This window comes from Astatotilapia calliptera, chromosome 23 (assembly GCF_900246225.1).
Source record: "Astatotilapia calliptera chromosome 23, fAstCal1.2, whole genome shotgun sequence".
NCBI classification, from domain to species: Eukaryota; Metazoa; Chordata; class Actinopteri; order Cichliformes; family Cichlidae; genus Astatotilapia; species Astatotilapia calliptera.
The window spans coordinates 40,961,744-40,974,716 of NC_039323.1; the positions used below are offsets into that span (position 1 = coordinate 40,961,744).

Below are 12,973 nucleotides of genomic sequence, written 5' to 3' on the forward strand. Positions count from 1 at the left end.
AGTAAACGTTTGACCTCTGTTATTGCCAACAAAGGTTATGTTACAAAGTACTGAGTTGTATTTTTGTTATTGACCAAATACTTATTTTCCACCCTAATTTACCAATAAATTCTTTACAAATCCTACCATGTGGATTCATGGATTTTTTTTTTCCACATTCTGTCTCTCACAGTTGAAGTGTACCTCTGGTGCAAATTACTGACCTCTGTCATCATTTTAAGAGGGGGAACTTGCACAATCGGTGGCTGACTAAATACTTTTTTGCCCCACTGTATTTCTTTTTTATACAGTTATCATTTTAAATTACCATGTGCAGTAGCCATATTGTTCAGACTACATGTTATTATTATCGTTGGGGGATTGCAAGAGTGAAATAGTTTGTAGAGTTATATTAAAATGTGAGAAGACTAATGGAATACTATGTACATTTCATAACTTAGAACTAGAGCTTTTAGTATTTTAGTATTTATAATCAAGTGTGTGTGAGTGGGGGGTGGAGCAATTTGCCCCTATAAGTACAACCAACAGAGCAGGATCAGTGGTGAGAAACTTGGACTTCTGGATGCTAATTTCTCTCTCCTAATGATGGCTCTCCTGCACACTGTCCTTGCTCTGGTCCTCAGCTGGACAGGTCTCTGTTCAGTCCTGTACATTTTCAGTACTGGACTGGTTGCTGTGGTTGCACTTTGGACTGCGAGGCTGCTGTTGCGTCACGCCTGGTACTCTCACAGGTTGTCCTGTTTCAGCAAACCACAGACACGTTCATGGCTGTTGGACCATCTTGGGAAGGTACGACAAACAGACATCCTCCTTTTTTATGAACTATTTTAAATATTTGTAATCTCTACATGATGCAGCTATAGGTTTCACAGTTAAACAGGATGTACTTTTTGTTGCTATGTTACTATTTCTCTTTGATTGCTATAATCAGCACCAATCTTTAAGTCTTGTTTTGTGATAAAACATTTTAGATGCAGAGCACAGAAGAAGGCCTCCAGCGGTTGGATGACCTGGTGCAGACATACAAACACTCCTGCTGCTGGTTCCTCGGTCCTTTCTACCATCTGGTCAGACTCTTTCACCCTGACTACGTCAAACCTCTGCTTATAAAACACCAACAGTCAGTCTGTATTACACCACATTTCCAAAGCTTTTGGTGTTTGCTTACATTGTTCATCATTTACTTCCTTCAGCCAGCATCACGGTGAAAGATGAATTAATTTCTCACTGCCTGCGCCCATGGCTGGGTGAGTGAAATATTTAAGTTTTCCTCATATGTTGCAGAGTTTACTGGAATTAAATCTTTCCCAGTATTGTTTTTGTTCTAAAAGCCAAACGACAGTGCTCCTAACTACAAGTCTTTTTTTTTTTTTTGGTTTCAGGACACAGTGTGTTGATCAGTAATGGAGTGGTGTGGTCCCACAAGAGACGACTGCTCACTCCAGCTTTTCATTTTGATATATTGAGGAGCTACATTGCTGTATTTAACTCCTCATCTAAAATCATGCATGTAAGATACACACAATCACGCATGCAGTAATGCACACAAAGCTGATCGCATGACAGTTTGAGTTTATCCCTCAGCTCATCGTCATACCTCCAAGCGGGCAATGTGGACAACCAAGTTTGTGAATGCGATAACTTGAGACGTAGGCTACATGGAGTTTTGAAATCAATACCATAGGTGCATCTACTAAAAAGCTCAGACAAGTTTGATTCTCAGTGACCTCGGCCTCAAAGTAAAGGGTCACAGGTCAAGTTTTCTGAAAATGTTAAATTAAGTCACATAGGGTTGTGAAGTTGATAGGATTAGTGTATACAGGGGTACCACCGGTCGCAAACAAGACAAGCAAACATTGTTAAAACTGGTACAACCATCAGAAAAATACGTTTTTCAATTATTTTCAGATTCTAAATTAGTCATTCAGGTTTTAATTGCAGTAAGAGGACACTGAACACAGTAACAGCCACCTTAAGATGCTTTACTGTTAGTTAAACAACTTACAGTATTGGAAAAAAAACAGCAGTAATCAAGTGAACTGCTATGAGCAAGCACATTCTGGTGGTCGGAAGGAAAAAGTTACATTTAGCAGGAAGAAACCTTCAGCAGAATAAGACTCATCAATGTGATGCCTGTTATTCATATTTCTTTTGGTGAAGAGTAACACACCCTCTACAAAACTACCACATAATTTTCTGTAGTGATTTCCAGAGTTTTAGTGCACCACACCTTTTAGCAGCCACTCTTTCAAGAAGATCAAATGTTTCCTTATCAGCAATTTTCATAGGATACACCGACGTTTTCACATGCTTTCAAACTGCTGTCATTTAAAACAATACACAAACAGTGGCACTGATGAGATGTTTATATCTTTTATTAATAATAATAATAATAATAACTTAGATTTGTACAGATCGAGTAAAGACGAGTGGAAAAAAAAAAGACTGTTTACTTTAGATTCACGAAAGTGCAGAATGTGTTGAAGCATGGTAATATTAACATTACATGGAGGGGTGTTGTTTGTTTTTTTGTTTGTTTTGTGTGTGTGGGGGGGGGGGGGGAACTAATAGACTAGGGTATTTTATTCATTCGTTTTTATTTATTCTCAGTTTTAAAAAAAAAATTCCTTAAATTATCGAGGAGGCTGAACACGCAAACGCACAATCTACATCTACACTGACTGCACAGAACTTAGCTGATCTTTAAAATTCATATGTATAACATATGTTACCATATTTGAGATCAAATCATAGTGTTCACTGTTTGTCCAATAACATCTTAAACCGATCCTGAACAGTTCAGCTGCTTTAAGTTGAAGACTTGGACTGCATGAATCACCCCCCAAATGTGATTTTCTTTCCATGCTTATGCTGATATCTTTATCCTGTTAATCCCTCCTTGTTTCTGTTTTTAGGACAAGTGGTGTCGAATTGTAATCTGGAGATGTTTGACCACATCACTCTGCTGACTCTGGACAGTTTACTAAAATGTGCCTTCAGCTATGACAGCAACTGTCAGGAGTGAGAACAGCCACTGATTTCAACTGATATCTTTCATTTTTGTTGTAGTTGTCAGTTTCTAAGAAGATTGTCCCTCCAGGTCTTCCAGTGAGTACGTATCAGCCATATTGGAGCTCAGTATCCTTGTAACACATCGGCGAGAAAACATTTTTCACCACTGGGACCAGATTTACTGGAAGACTCAGCAGGGGAAGCGATTCAAACAAGCCTTAAAGACTGTACACAAGTAATAATCTGACCTTCTGACATTTCTGTAGCTGAGTTACACAAGTTACATAGCTTTTACGGAGCTTCGAGTTGTTGTAGCGCTGACCCTGCTCAGGTTTCGACTGATCCCAGGGGTCAAGCCTGAACTCGGGAGCAGCTCGGGGAGAGTGCGCCGTCTTCCCCAACTCGCCCTGCGTGCAGAGGGAGGCCTGTGGCTGCAGCTGGAGCCTCTTAACAGAGTCACACAAAAGGAGTAGTCAGAGGAATGAGTTACTAAAATAATATTGTAACTGCATTTAAGAGTTATGAAAAGATCAGCCAGATCTTAAAAGGTAAAATGTTATTATGAGTCTTAATGTTAACGGAATTACCTTTTAAAAAACATATTATGTCTTATTGTAATTATAATTATACTTTGAATTACAGATGTTATCAAATGCAACCAGATTGATCAAAGATCCCATATAAAATCATGTGTAATAAATGGATATAAACAATGTTACATTTAATATTAGCTTAGCTTTGCCTGTGCCACAAACACTTGCTTCTCTAAGGTCCACCTGTTGATCCTCCTGAAGCTGTGCATGTCTGCAGCTACCAGAAAGTCTTGTTAGAAGCTGCTGAGTGATTATTTATTTATGAAGTCCCCTTGTATTTTTCACCATACTGGGAATGCTTATGTTGTGTTCAATAAAGACACAGAAATTCCTGATTACATGTGTTGTTTTCCTCCAATGCCATGGACGGCCAGTCATTCATCCTCAGCTCATCCCAACCAGCAGACCTTTTGTTACTTGCCCAATGCTGTTCGTCTTATGTAGGGGTGGACTGCCTTTTTGTTCATCGTTTTCTCATGTTTTTCTTAGGGAGGCAGGTTGCTGTCATTTGGTTTAATCTTTTAGAGTAGCTAAGTTTGTTAAATCCTTGAGACGGGCTCCTTTCTTTGTTGTTGTTTTGGCATTGGGTGCACCCTGAAGTTATAATCAGCTCCTTCCTTTGTGTCAAATAATCTTACAAAACAAGTCATTGTAAGTAAATCATTATCAAATTTTTCCAGTTATGTGATGTAGCTGCTTAGGGTCTGATGAGGATGGTTGTGGTCTGGCCACCCCTAGACGGGCCATAACAAGAGGGTTCACGACAGTCACAAGAGTTTTATTTTAATAACCGATGCATCCACAGGTGTATTCATATATGAATGACAAAGATATTCTTTAATGTCTCCAAACTTATTTTGCATATAGCGCTGCTGTTACCTTGTTGCCCTCACAAGATCTCCTGCTAGTTTCTTTTTTGTTTGTTTTTTTTATAAGGAGACTCATCATGTTGTTAATTCTCAGAGTCCGCACAGCAGCACGTTCCCTGGTTATGCTGGGTTGTTTTCTTGTATTTAGGATTAAACTGATATCTTTGCAGGAACCTGTCAACCCATCCAAGTGCCACCCAGGCCCAATGCTGCTTAGCTTCAGAGAGCATGAGGTTGAACGTGTTCAGGGTGTCATGGATGTAAACAACATTCTTGATCAGAAACTGACTTTTTACACAACTTGGTAAATAACTTGAAATAAAAAGTAAAGATACTTGTATTTCACTTTTAGATTCAAATTTGTTTTGAACCTTGTGCTCATACTTTTTATTCTGTTTTATTCTAATGTTCATCTGATGTCTTATGGACGAAACTCATGAAATTATTAACTGAAGCTGCTTTCCTGTGAGGAAGATGGTGACACCCACATCATGAATAAACTAAAGTAAGCATCTCTACACATTTGTCCTCTTGAACGCTGTGCATGTCTGATCTGAAGCTACCGGAAAGGTTCGTTTGAAGGTGTTGTTGGTCGTCTATATGGTGTGTTAACTAAATCCTTATTATGTGTGTGGTGTTTGTTTAAGCACTTTGTCTTTTTTCAGTTGTCCTTTTTGATAAAGCTCATAGTTAGTGTTGGATCAGGTGATCCTGACCCATTTCTTAATTATGCTGCAAAAGGTGATGCTTTGGTGGGCTTTGCATGATGAGTTTTTCCTTCCCATTGTCACCTAGAGCTTCTCATAGGGAGTCATCTGATTTGGGGGTTTTTCTCTGTAATATTGTCGATTCTTTACAGCATAAAGCACCTTGATGTAACCATGGTTGTGAATTGGTGGTATGTAAAGAAAACTGAAACACAGGAGGCTGTGACAAGTAGCAAGTGAGATGACAAATTATTACTGCCAAGTGCAAAAAAAAAAAAAAAATAACGCATATAGTACAGGTCAATGCACAATTGTACATAGGACATCCAGTCTAGTAGGGTCTTATTTATAACAACAGTTATTTGCAAGTACACAAGATCTCATTGACCAACAGAGGGAGCCAAATCCCAAAGACCCTACAATAGCAAAGAGAAAAAAAACAACAATCAGAGGACTCCCTGTTAGCAAGCACTTGGCGACAGCGGGAAGGGAAAACTCTCTTTTAACAGGAAGAAACCTCCGGCAGAACCAGACCTAGCCATTTTCTTCAGGGTATTTCTATTGTACAGCAGCAGAAATACGTTGAGCTCGTCCTTGTTGCTGATAACCGCGCGGTAAAATTAATCTTCTTTTCTAACTTTTTCATTTTTTCCCCTTGGTTTGCAAAATTAGATTTTTATAAGATAAACTGCTGAGAAGCAGGATGAGAAATTTGAAGATGAACAGGGATCAAAAGAAGATGAGACAGAGAATATTTGAGATTGTCAACATGGTGAGTCTGTTTTTTTGCTATTTCTATACAGATTCCATACCAATACAGACACACTGTACTACATACTGTTCTGCAGTAGTTGCTAGCAGTTGGAGTATAATGTTACATCCCCAATGTTGTCTTCTTCAGGTCTACAAACCTCTGAGGACCTTTATTGCTCTGGTGGGGTTGGAGATATGGACGAATGGTGACCTGATCTCTGTGACCCCCCCAGCAGGAGCAAACCTGGATGCTTTCATGAAGTGGAAGTGCCATTGGTGAGGGAAGGAAGACAGGACAAAAAACACACTGTGTAAAAAGACACTGTCTTCCAATTAAGCAAGAATTACTTTGTTTTTGTAAGTGTAAGTTTTTGTAAGTGTGTGCATATTAAAGACAGCTGCTCTAGTTTATTGACTCACTCAGTTAGGATGTTCCTAATGTAGTGCTTCTACATTAACATTTGCCATCTCGCTGTTTCCCTATCAGAGCCAACAGTAGCCAAGTCTCGATCTAGCAATAACAACTGCATCTCTTCTTTTGTTAATAAAGAAATATTTTTTCGGTTCTCACTTTATTCTGTATTCTGTCAAGTTAGCCCTTGCCTTTTTACCATTTCAACTATAAATCTTGAGTGGGAGAGGGAGACCGCCTGGGAATGCCAGTTGCTGTGAACTTTTCCCTTCTCTATGCAAACGGCAGAGGGCGCTCCTGCCATTCAATGAAGAAGCTGCACCTGGAAATACTTGATAACGATGGGAGCTCTTAAAACCTTGATTTAAAAGTTAAAAGTGACAGTTTAAACAACTCAGGTATTTTCTAGTAGACATCTGGGTTTGTGACTGTGACATGATGCTGTAAGTAGATTATTAGCATTCACAGTTTCTTTGTTCATAAACTCATAGAGATGCCCACGATGGTGGTAACTGGCAGTGTAACACTATCGTTTTAATTCAAAGTACAACACTATGATCTGACTTTCATCTTTGATTTGCTTTTACATTGGATTAGCAGGGTGCTAACTACAGCTGTCTGATATAATGCATAGCTTTAATAATAATGATGATAATAATGTACCGTAACTCTCAGCCACCACAAGTAGCCACCACTACACTCCTCTCTCCTCCTGAACCAAAGTGGAGAACAAGTCAGGTCTGAATGCAAAAGCAGATGACAATATGTCTTCTCTATTTTCTGCTTTCTAACTATTTTTAAATGTGAATACAGTTTAGTAGTTCTGCGTGTCTGTAACTGTTTATTTACAAGGATGTGATTAAGTAATATAGCAAGCATGTCTTTGTAAATAGACATAAAAACTGGAAAGTACACACACAAATATTTGTACGTGCTGTAAAGAAAGTAGGTCTAGAAAGTAGGTGCATTTCCTTCATTTGCAGCCACATTGCTGTGACTCTGCTGGTGTGGTTTTTGTGTGTATCACATAAAGGCTCAGAGTACAGACATGAAGTGGACAGGAAATGTGGTTGCTAAGCTATGTGTGCTAGTGTGCGTGGTAACCAGGGCAGTAGTACAAGTTGTGTAGCATAAAAGGGGCTGACACAGAGAAATCGGGGTTCATTTAACCTCTTTCTAATTTTCTCTTTTCGGATGAGCCTCAGCTGCACACAGGTCAGTCTGTGAACTATTTTGATTTTAACAAAAGTTTGCATTTGTGTAACTTTTTGCTCAAGTGTAATAAAATTTACGGAGATCTTTAGACCTACTTAAACATCATTTAATCTCCTTGCATCCTGATATTATTATTATTATTTTATTTTTTATTTATTCTATTTATTCATTTATGTATTTATTGGGGGGGTGGGGGGGGGGATAAAAATTCCTCTGTTCTAACATTCGTCTGCATGTTCCAATTTAATCAACCTCTCTTCACCATGATGGGAATCAGAGCACTGGGACTGAAATACCTGCTAATTTAGTGTTAAACCTAGTTCAATAACTACACCAGCTTTAGTGTTGCCATCAGATACCAGTGTTTGGATACTGATACCAGCAGCACATATACACACTGAAACACTCAAAGTAAAGGACTGTGTTGTTATTGTTGTAAATCTTGTAGGTAGAGGCTCTTAGGTAGTTATTCCCATTCAGTCAGAGGTGTCATCATCTGTATGTGTCAGGTGTTCTGTCTGTCAGAAAACTCTTCAGTATTTGTTCTTCAAAGAGCTCCAAGCCAGCAGTAATCGGTCTAGGCCCTTTGGTCACGTCTACATCGGTATCCACACCAGATTTTGGGGTTTCATCATCTTAAAATGCAAATGAAGAAAAAGTTGTGTTTGACTCATTATTTAAGTTCATAGGATTTTGAGGTGAAATTTCTGTGTCAAAATGAAGACCCGATCAAATTTATGGGACATTAAACAGGTTTCCATACTTTTGTTGTGATACTATAATAAATGTATTTAATAAAATGCACTTTGAAATAATATCCTCTAAATGCTAAATAAAAATCCTTTTAATCTGTTTGAATCTACTCAGACAATAAAGACAGGAAGACAACAGGAACCCCTCATATTCTAGTCTCAGTGCATTTGCATATCTGATAAACATGATGTGGTTTCTGTGATTAGGTCGATTTTGCTAAAGCTTAATATCTGAAATGTCTCCATTGATTTGTGTCTAGTTTGACACAGAATTAATTCACTGTAACCATTCACCACATTCAGGGAAATTCACTGACTGAAGATATCTTTACCAGCTGGTGCTGCAGACGACCACCTTGTGCCCAAACCAGCAACCAACTCACAAGTCAAGGTGAGTCTGCTGTCAGTAAAGCAAAAACTAAGATAATTTTGAGAAGTGTGGCAAACAAAATTGTGGTTGTTTCTAATGTAACACTAACAGTCGAAAGAGTAGGGTAAGTCTATGCAGTATTATTTTCATTATTTTACACATATTTTTCTGTGAGTATTGTTTTATTGTACCTGTAATCTAAAAGCTTTTAGAAAAATAACCACAAAGTTCATTTTCCAGATTAGATTACTACAAATGGTTTTTATCTTGGTCTTAAGCTTTTTAAGTAGGTTTTATATGATTGTTGAATTACATCAACGAAACCAAAACAGTACAGAGGAGAGACTCCTTTAAATATTCTCTCTTTTCCTTCCCCAGGGAATCATGAGGGTTCAGAGTGCCTGTTTGCTGTTGCTGCTGCTCTGTGCTGCTGTGCTCTCGCAAACTTACAATGATTTCAAAAAGAAACACATCCTTCCAGAAAACGGCTCTCGTAAATGTGATGATATGATGAAAAACGTTAATGGCATTAATCAGTGCAAGCGAATTAATACGTTTATCAACCAGAAAGCAGAAAAGGTTAAGGCTTTGTGTAAAGGTAAAAAAAATGAATACATCACCCACAAATTTGATGTTATTGACTGTAAGATGAAAAGTGTGAAGCCTTGTAAATACAAGTCTCTAGCACTCAAAGGAAAGAAGAAAAAGGTAAAATGTGAAAATTACCTACCAGTACATCTTGAGCAGGGCATATATGACAATTTTGATTATGACAGTGAAAATTAAAGATTGTTGTGCTTTTTTCAGTTTTCTTTGTAATGCTGTACGATCTTTACCTCCCAGTATAAAGCGCATTGACACAACTGCTGTTGTGATCTGGCGCTGTTTAAATAAATCTGAATGGAACCGAACAAAGAATTTTACCTGTGCCACAAACCCTTTAATGTTGCCATTGCTATATTTTGATTATTTGTCTTCGATTGTTTCATTGTTTATTCATGCATTTTTCTGGACTTTTTTGTGTAACCTTTATGGGTTACACGTGTTAAAAATGTATTTGCAAGTGATGAAATTTGCTAATGAGTATTTTTGAGTTTTATCTGCATATTTCTGAAAAATAAACCACATTCACATTTTGCTTTAAAGCACAAAATGAGCGAGTACTTCTCTGAGGACCGTCTCCAGACATCGGTTCTCTCTATGCATGTCTGCAGCTACCTGAAAGGCTTCTCTGATGTTGTTTTTTGATCATTCGAAATCCGCTTGTGTGATAAATAAAGAGGCAGAAAAACCTTCTTGTGTGTGTGTGTGTGTGTGTCTTGTAACCAGTTAAAAGGTTCACATACTTTTCGTGCGATTGTGCTAAAGAACAAAAAAATATACATACTGATCAAATAATATAAAATGAGTACTTGCTACATGCTATTCTTCCTTAAAGTGCTTTCTGTATTCTGAAAAAGAGAGACGTGATTTTCATTAAGCTATCAAAACATGTCTTCACAACTGTTCAGTAAAAACTACATTTACCTTATGAAAGGCACATTTGAGATTTTATGCTGGCGCTCAATAGCACGACACGAGTGTTGAACTCAGCATTTCTGACCCATGTCAGGGGCTGCAGCGATGCATCAGGTTGTGATGAGCTACCAACAGAGATCTTGACAGAATGACTGTTTAGCATCATTGCTTCACTTTTTGTCAAGAATAAAGCCTTTAAGCTATGATTCTGGTATGACTCAGATCATGAGCAGGTAAACACAAGTATGTACAGCATACTTCCATGCTCCAAACAAAAAGGACACTCTATCATATTTAAGAGGAGCTGATTATACAGATTCCAAATTGTAAGTAATTGGAGTGGATGATAATTTAGCTCCACTCTCTAACTGAATGACTTTCCGGACTTTGAAGTCCACTGGAACACGTCAATCAGAGAAATAAACGCTGTGACAATCCTGCTACATAATGAAATAGAATTTATCATTAAATTACAGGATATTTGGAAATAAAAAGGGTTTTCCACTCTCTTTTATTGTTTCCTATATCCCCATTTTTATTTAATTAATATAATTTACTGTATTATTGCATGTGGTGATCAATTTTACCCATATTTACCATAGTAAGGCCTTACTTGAGGGTTGTTGGAAGTGCCCAAATTTTGTGGAAGTAGTTTAGCAGATGAAGTCATAGTGTGTAATAGTGTGTGGTGTCAGTGCAAACATGCAGTCTTTAGGAGTGAGTCAGCACATTTTCTCACACCATGCATCACCTGTGACCATCATTCTGATTTGATTAGCATTTTCTGTCATTGCATGTACCGTCACCATATTATTATATTATTACAGTATATTCTTTAATTGCCATGTAGTGTTTCTGACATTGTTTTCTTATTTGCTCTGAATCAGGTCTGTTTTGCCTCTGGGGTCTCTGAAATGTAAAACCTGCTGGTAAATATATTTGTCTTCACACCTACACAACACTTTTTTTAAAGTGTTAAATGGAACACGTGAATGTGTATATTTTTTTTATTTTTTCCGATCAGCTCTCGTAAACCTTCCTGCTAACCAAGCAGTCATTCTCATGCACCGATCACAAAATCCTAACTCAAATCAAAACGGCTCAGTCAGAACAGAACAAACACGTAAAGACGTGAATGACATGAGCTGCCTGTGTGAGATTTAAAATGAATGATGGCAATCATGGTTAGAAGGAACACATGGTAAACATTTTAAAAAGGCACAAAGCCTTATATCATATTAAATCAAATGCAATGCAATGACTTCTAAAATTTTCATATCAATACTAGGATCTATTTCGCTCTTAAAAAGTGTTAGTTGTACAGAGTTTTGTGTAAGGATGCATCACCCGGCTGCAGTGAGTCATTAGGTGCTTACTTGTGGTCATGAAAGGAAGAATGTGGTTAGACATGTCTTTGCTAAACTGGCGTAACGCACCACAAGTAAACCTTCTGTCCAGCCACAGTGTGATGCTGTGAGAGCACACTTCTTATGAGACATTTTGCATTCTCATGCAGTGTTTTCCACTCTAAGATTTTTACAGATGTTGATCAGAGGCCTCGAGTTAATTTACGTAAACAAGTTTCTGATGAATAAATCAAAGTCATCCGAACACGCGTCTTTGTGTCAGGAATCATTTTTAACTAAAAATGACATTTTATATAAACAGTGGATTAAAAATTTGATAAATATTTACCAGAAATTTTTTCTATCCCTGTTGGACGTCAGTTTCTGTGCAGAATGTAAGATCATATTACCTAAAACTACAAGGTGTCTCGAGATGGAAATGTTTGCACTGAAGCAGTTTATTTTTGTTCTACATTTTCAAAATCTAATGGTTAATTAATAAATTCCTACTCGGTGTTTTTGCATTTATTTGTCAGTTTTGTCCATTTTAGGTGTAATTTTGATGTATTTGGACTTTATTTGAGAGTTTGTTTCAGTTTCTATATTTGTCATCTGTTTTGGGTTCAGCTATTCATTTTCACAATTAAAGAGTTTCGTTCATTTGAATAAAATATATTTATTTTTTGATTTTGAGAACCTGTTTATATATATGGCCTACATTCTTCCCTGCAGCTTCCTGAGCAGCGGCGACCTCTGCAGCTTGTAAAGAGAAGTGAAAAAACAGGCCTAGCACAATTTCACTTGTGTAGGCAGGCGTATTCAGGGTGGGACATATACCATAGTTTACCTTAACAAATGTAACTTTTAGATGATGCAGACCCCTGTCACTGTAACACTGATGCACATCTCTGTAAAAGAATTCACCTCTGAATATTGAAGTTGCAGTTAATAACTTTACTAGTTTGCTGTATCATATCACAATAGAAAGAATCTCAAGAACTGTAATGTTTGTCATCTATAATGACTGTCAAATAAAGTCTATCAGAATCAAGGTGACAGTTTCTTTTCCATTTGTTGTGACTGTGTGTCAGTCATACTGACCTAAAAATAGATCAGCAACAAAACATTTCTAAACCACTGACACTGGATTGACTGGAAGACACAGCAGGTGCTCTGATTTGACCTTTTTGTAGTCAAGTAACACGAATCATGTAGGAATCTGACTTTGATTTTCACCTTTTGGCCGTAATAAACTGTAGAAAAATAAACATTAGATTATCATAGTTTTGTAAATTTAGGGTCTGTGTGATATTACATTGACCAACAGAGGGAGACAGATCACAGTCTGAGCTCATCCAAACACCACAAGGCAGGAAAGATTTTGTTGACGTCATACATCTGTTTGGAATATCAGCAGCATACCATG

The 12,973-nt window shown here is 37.6% G+C and overlaps 1 long non-coding RNA gene and 1 pseudogene across 1 annotated transcript; both read left to right on the top strand.

Annotated features, from left to right (window-relative positions):
* Positions 1-585: 585 nt before the first annotated feature.
* Positions 586-3,551, top strand: LOC113015502 (leukotriene-B(4) omega-hydroxylase 2-like; annotated as a pseudogene).
* A 1,005-nt stretch (positions 3,552-4,556) lies between these two features.
* LOC113015503 (uncharacterized) lies at positions 4,557-6,271 on the top strand. The gene is made up of 4 exons (XR_003271129.1): positions 4,557-4,778; positions 4,930-4,979; positions 5,854-5,953; positions 6,083-6,271. It is a non-coding gene; the product is annotated as an uncharacterized LOC113015503 (long non-coding RNA).
* Positions 6,272-12,973: the final 6,702 nt, after the last annotated feature.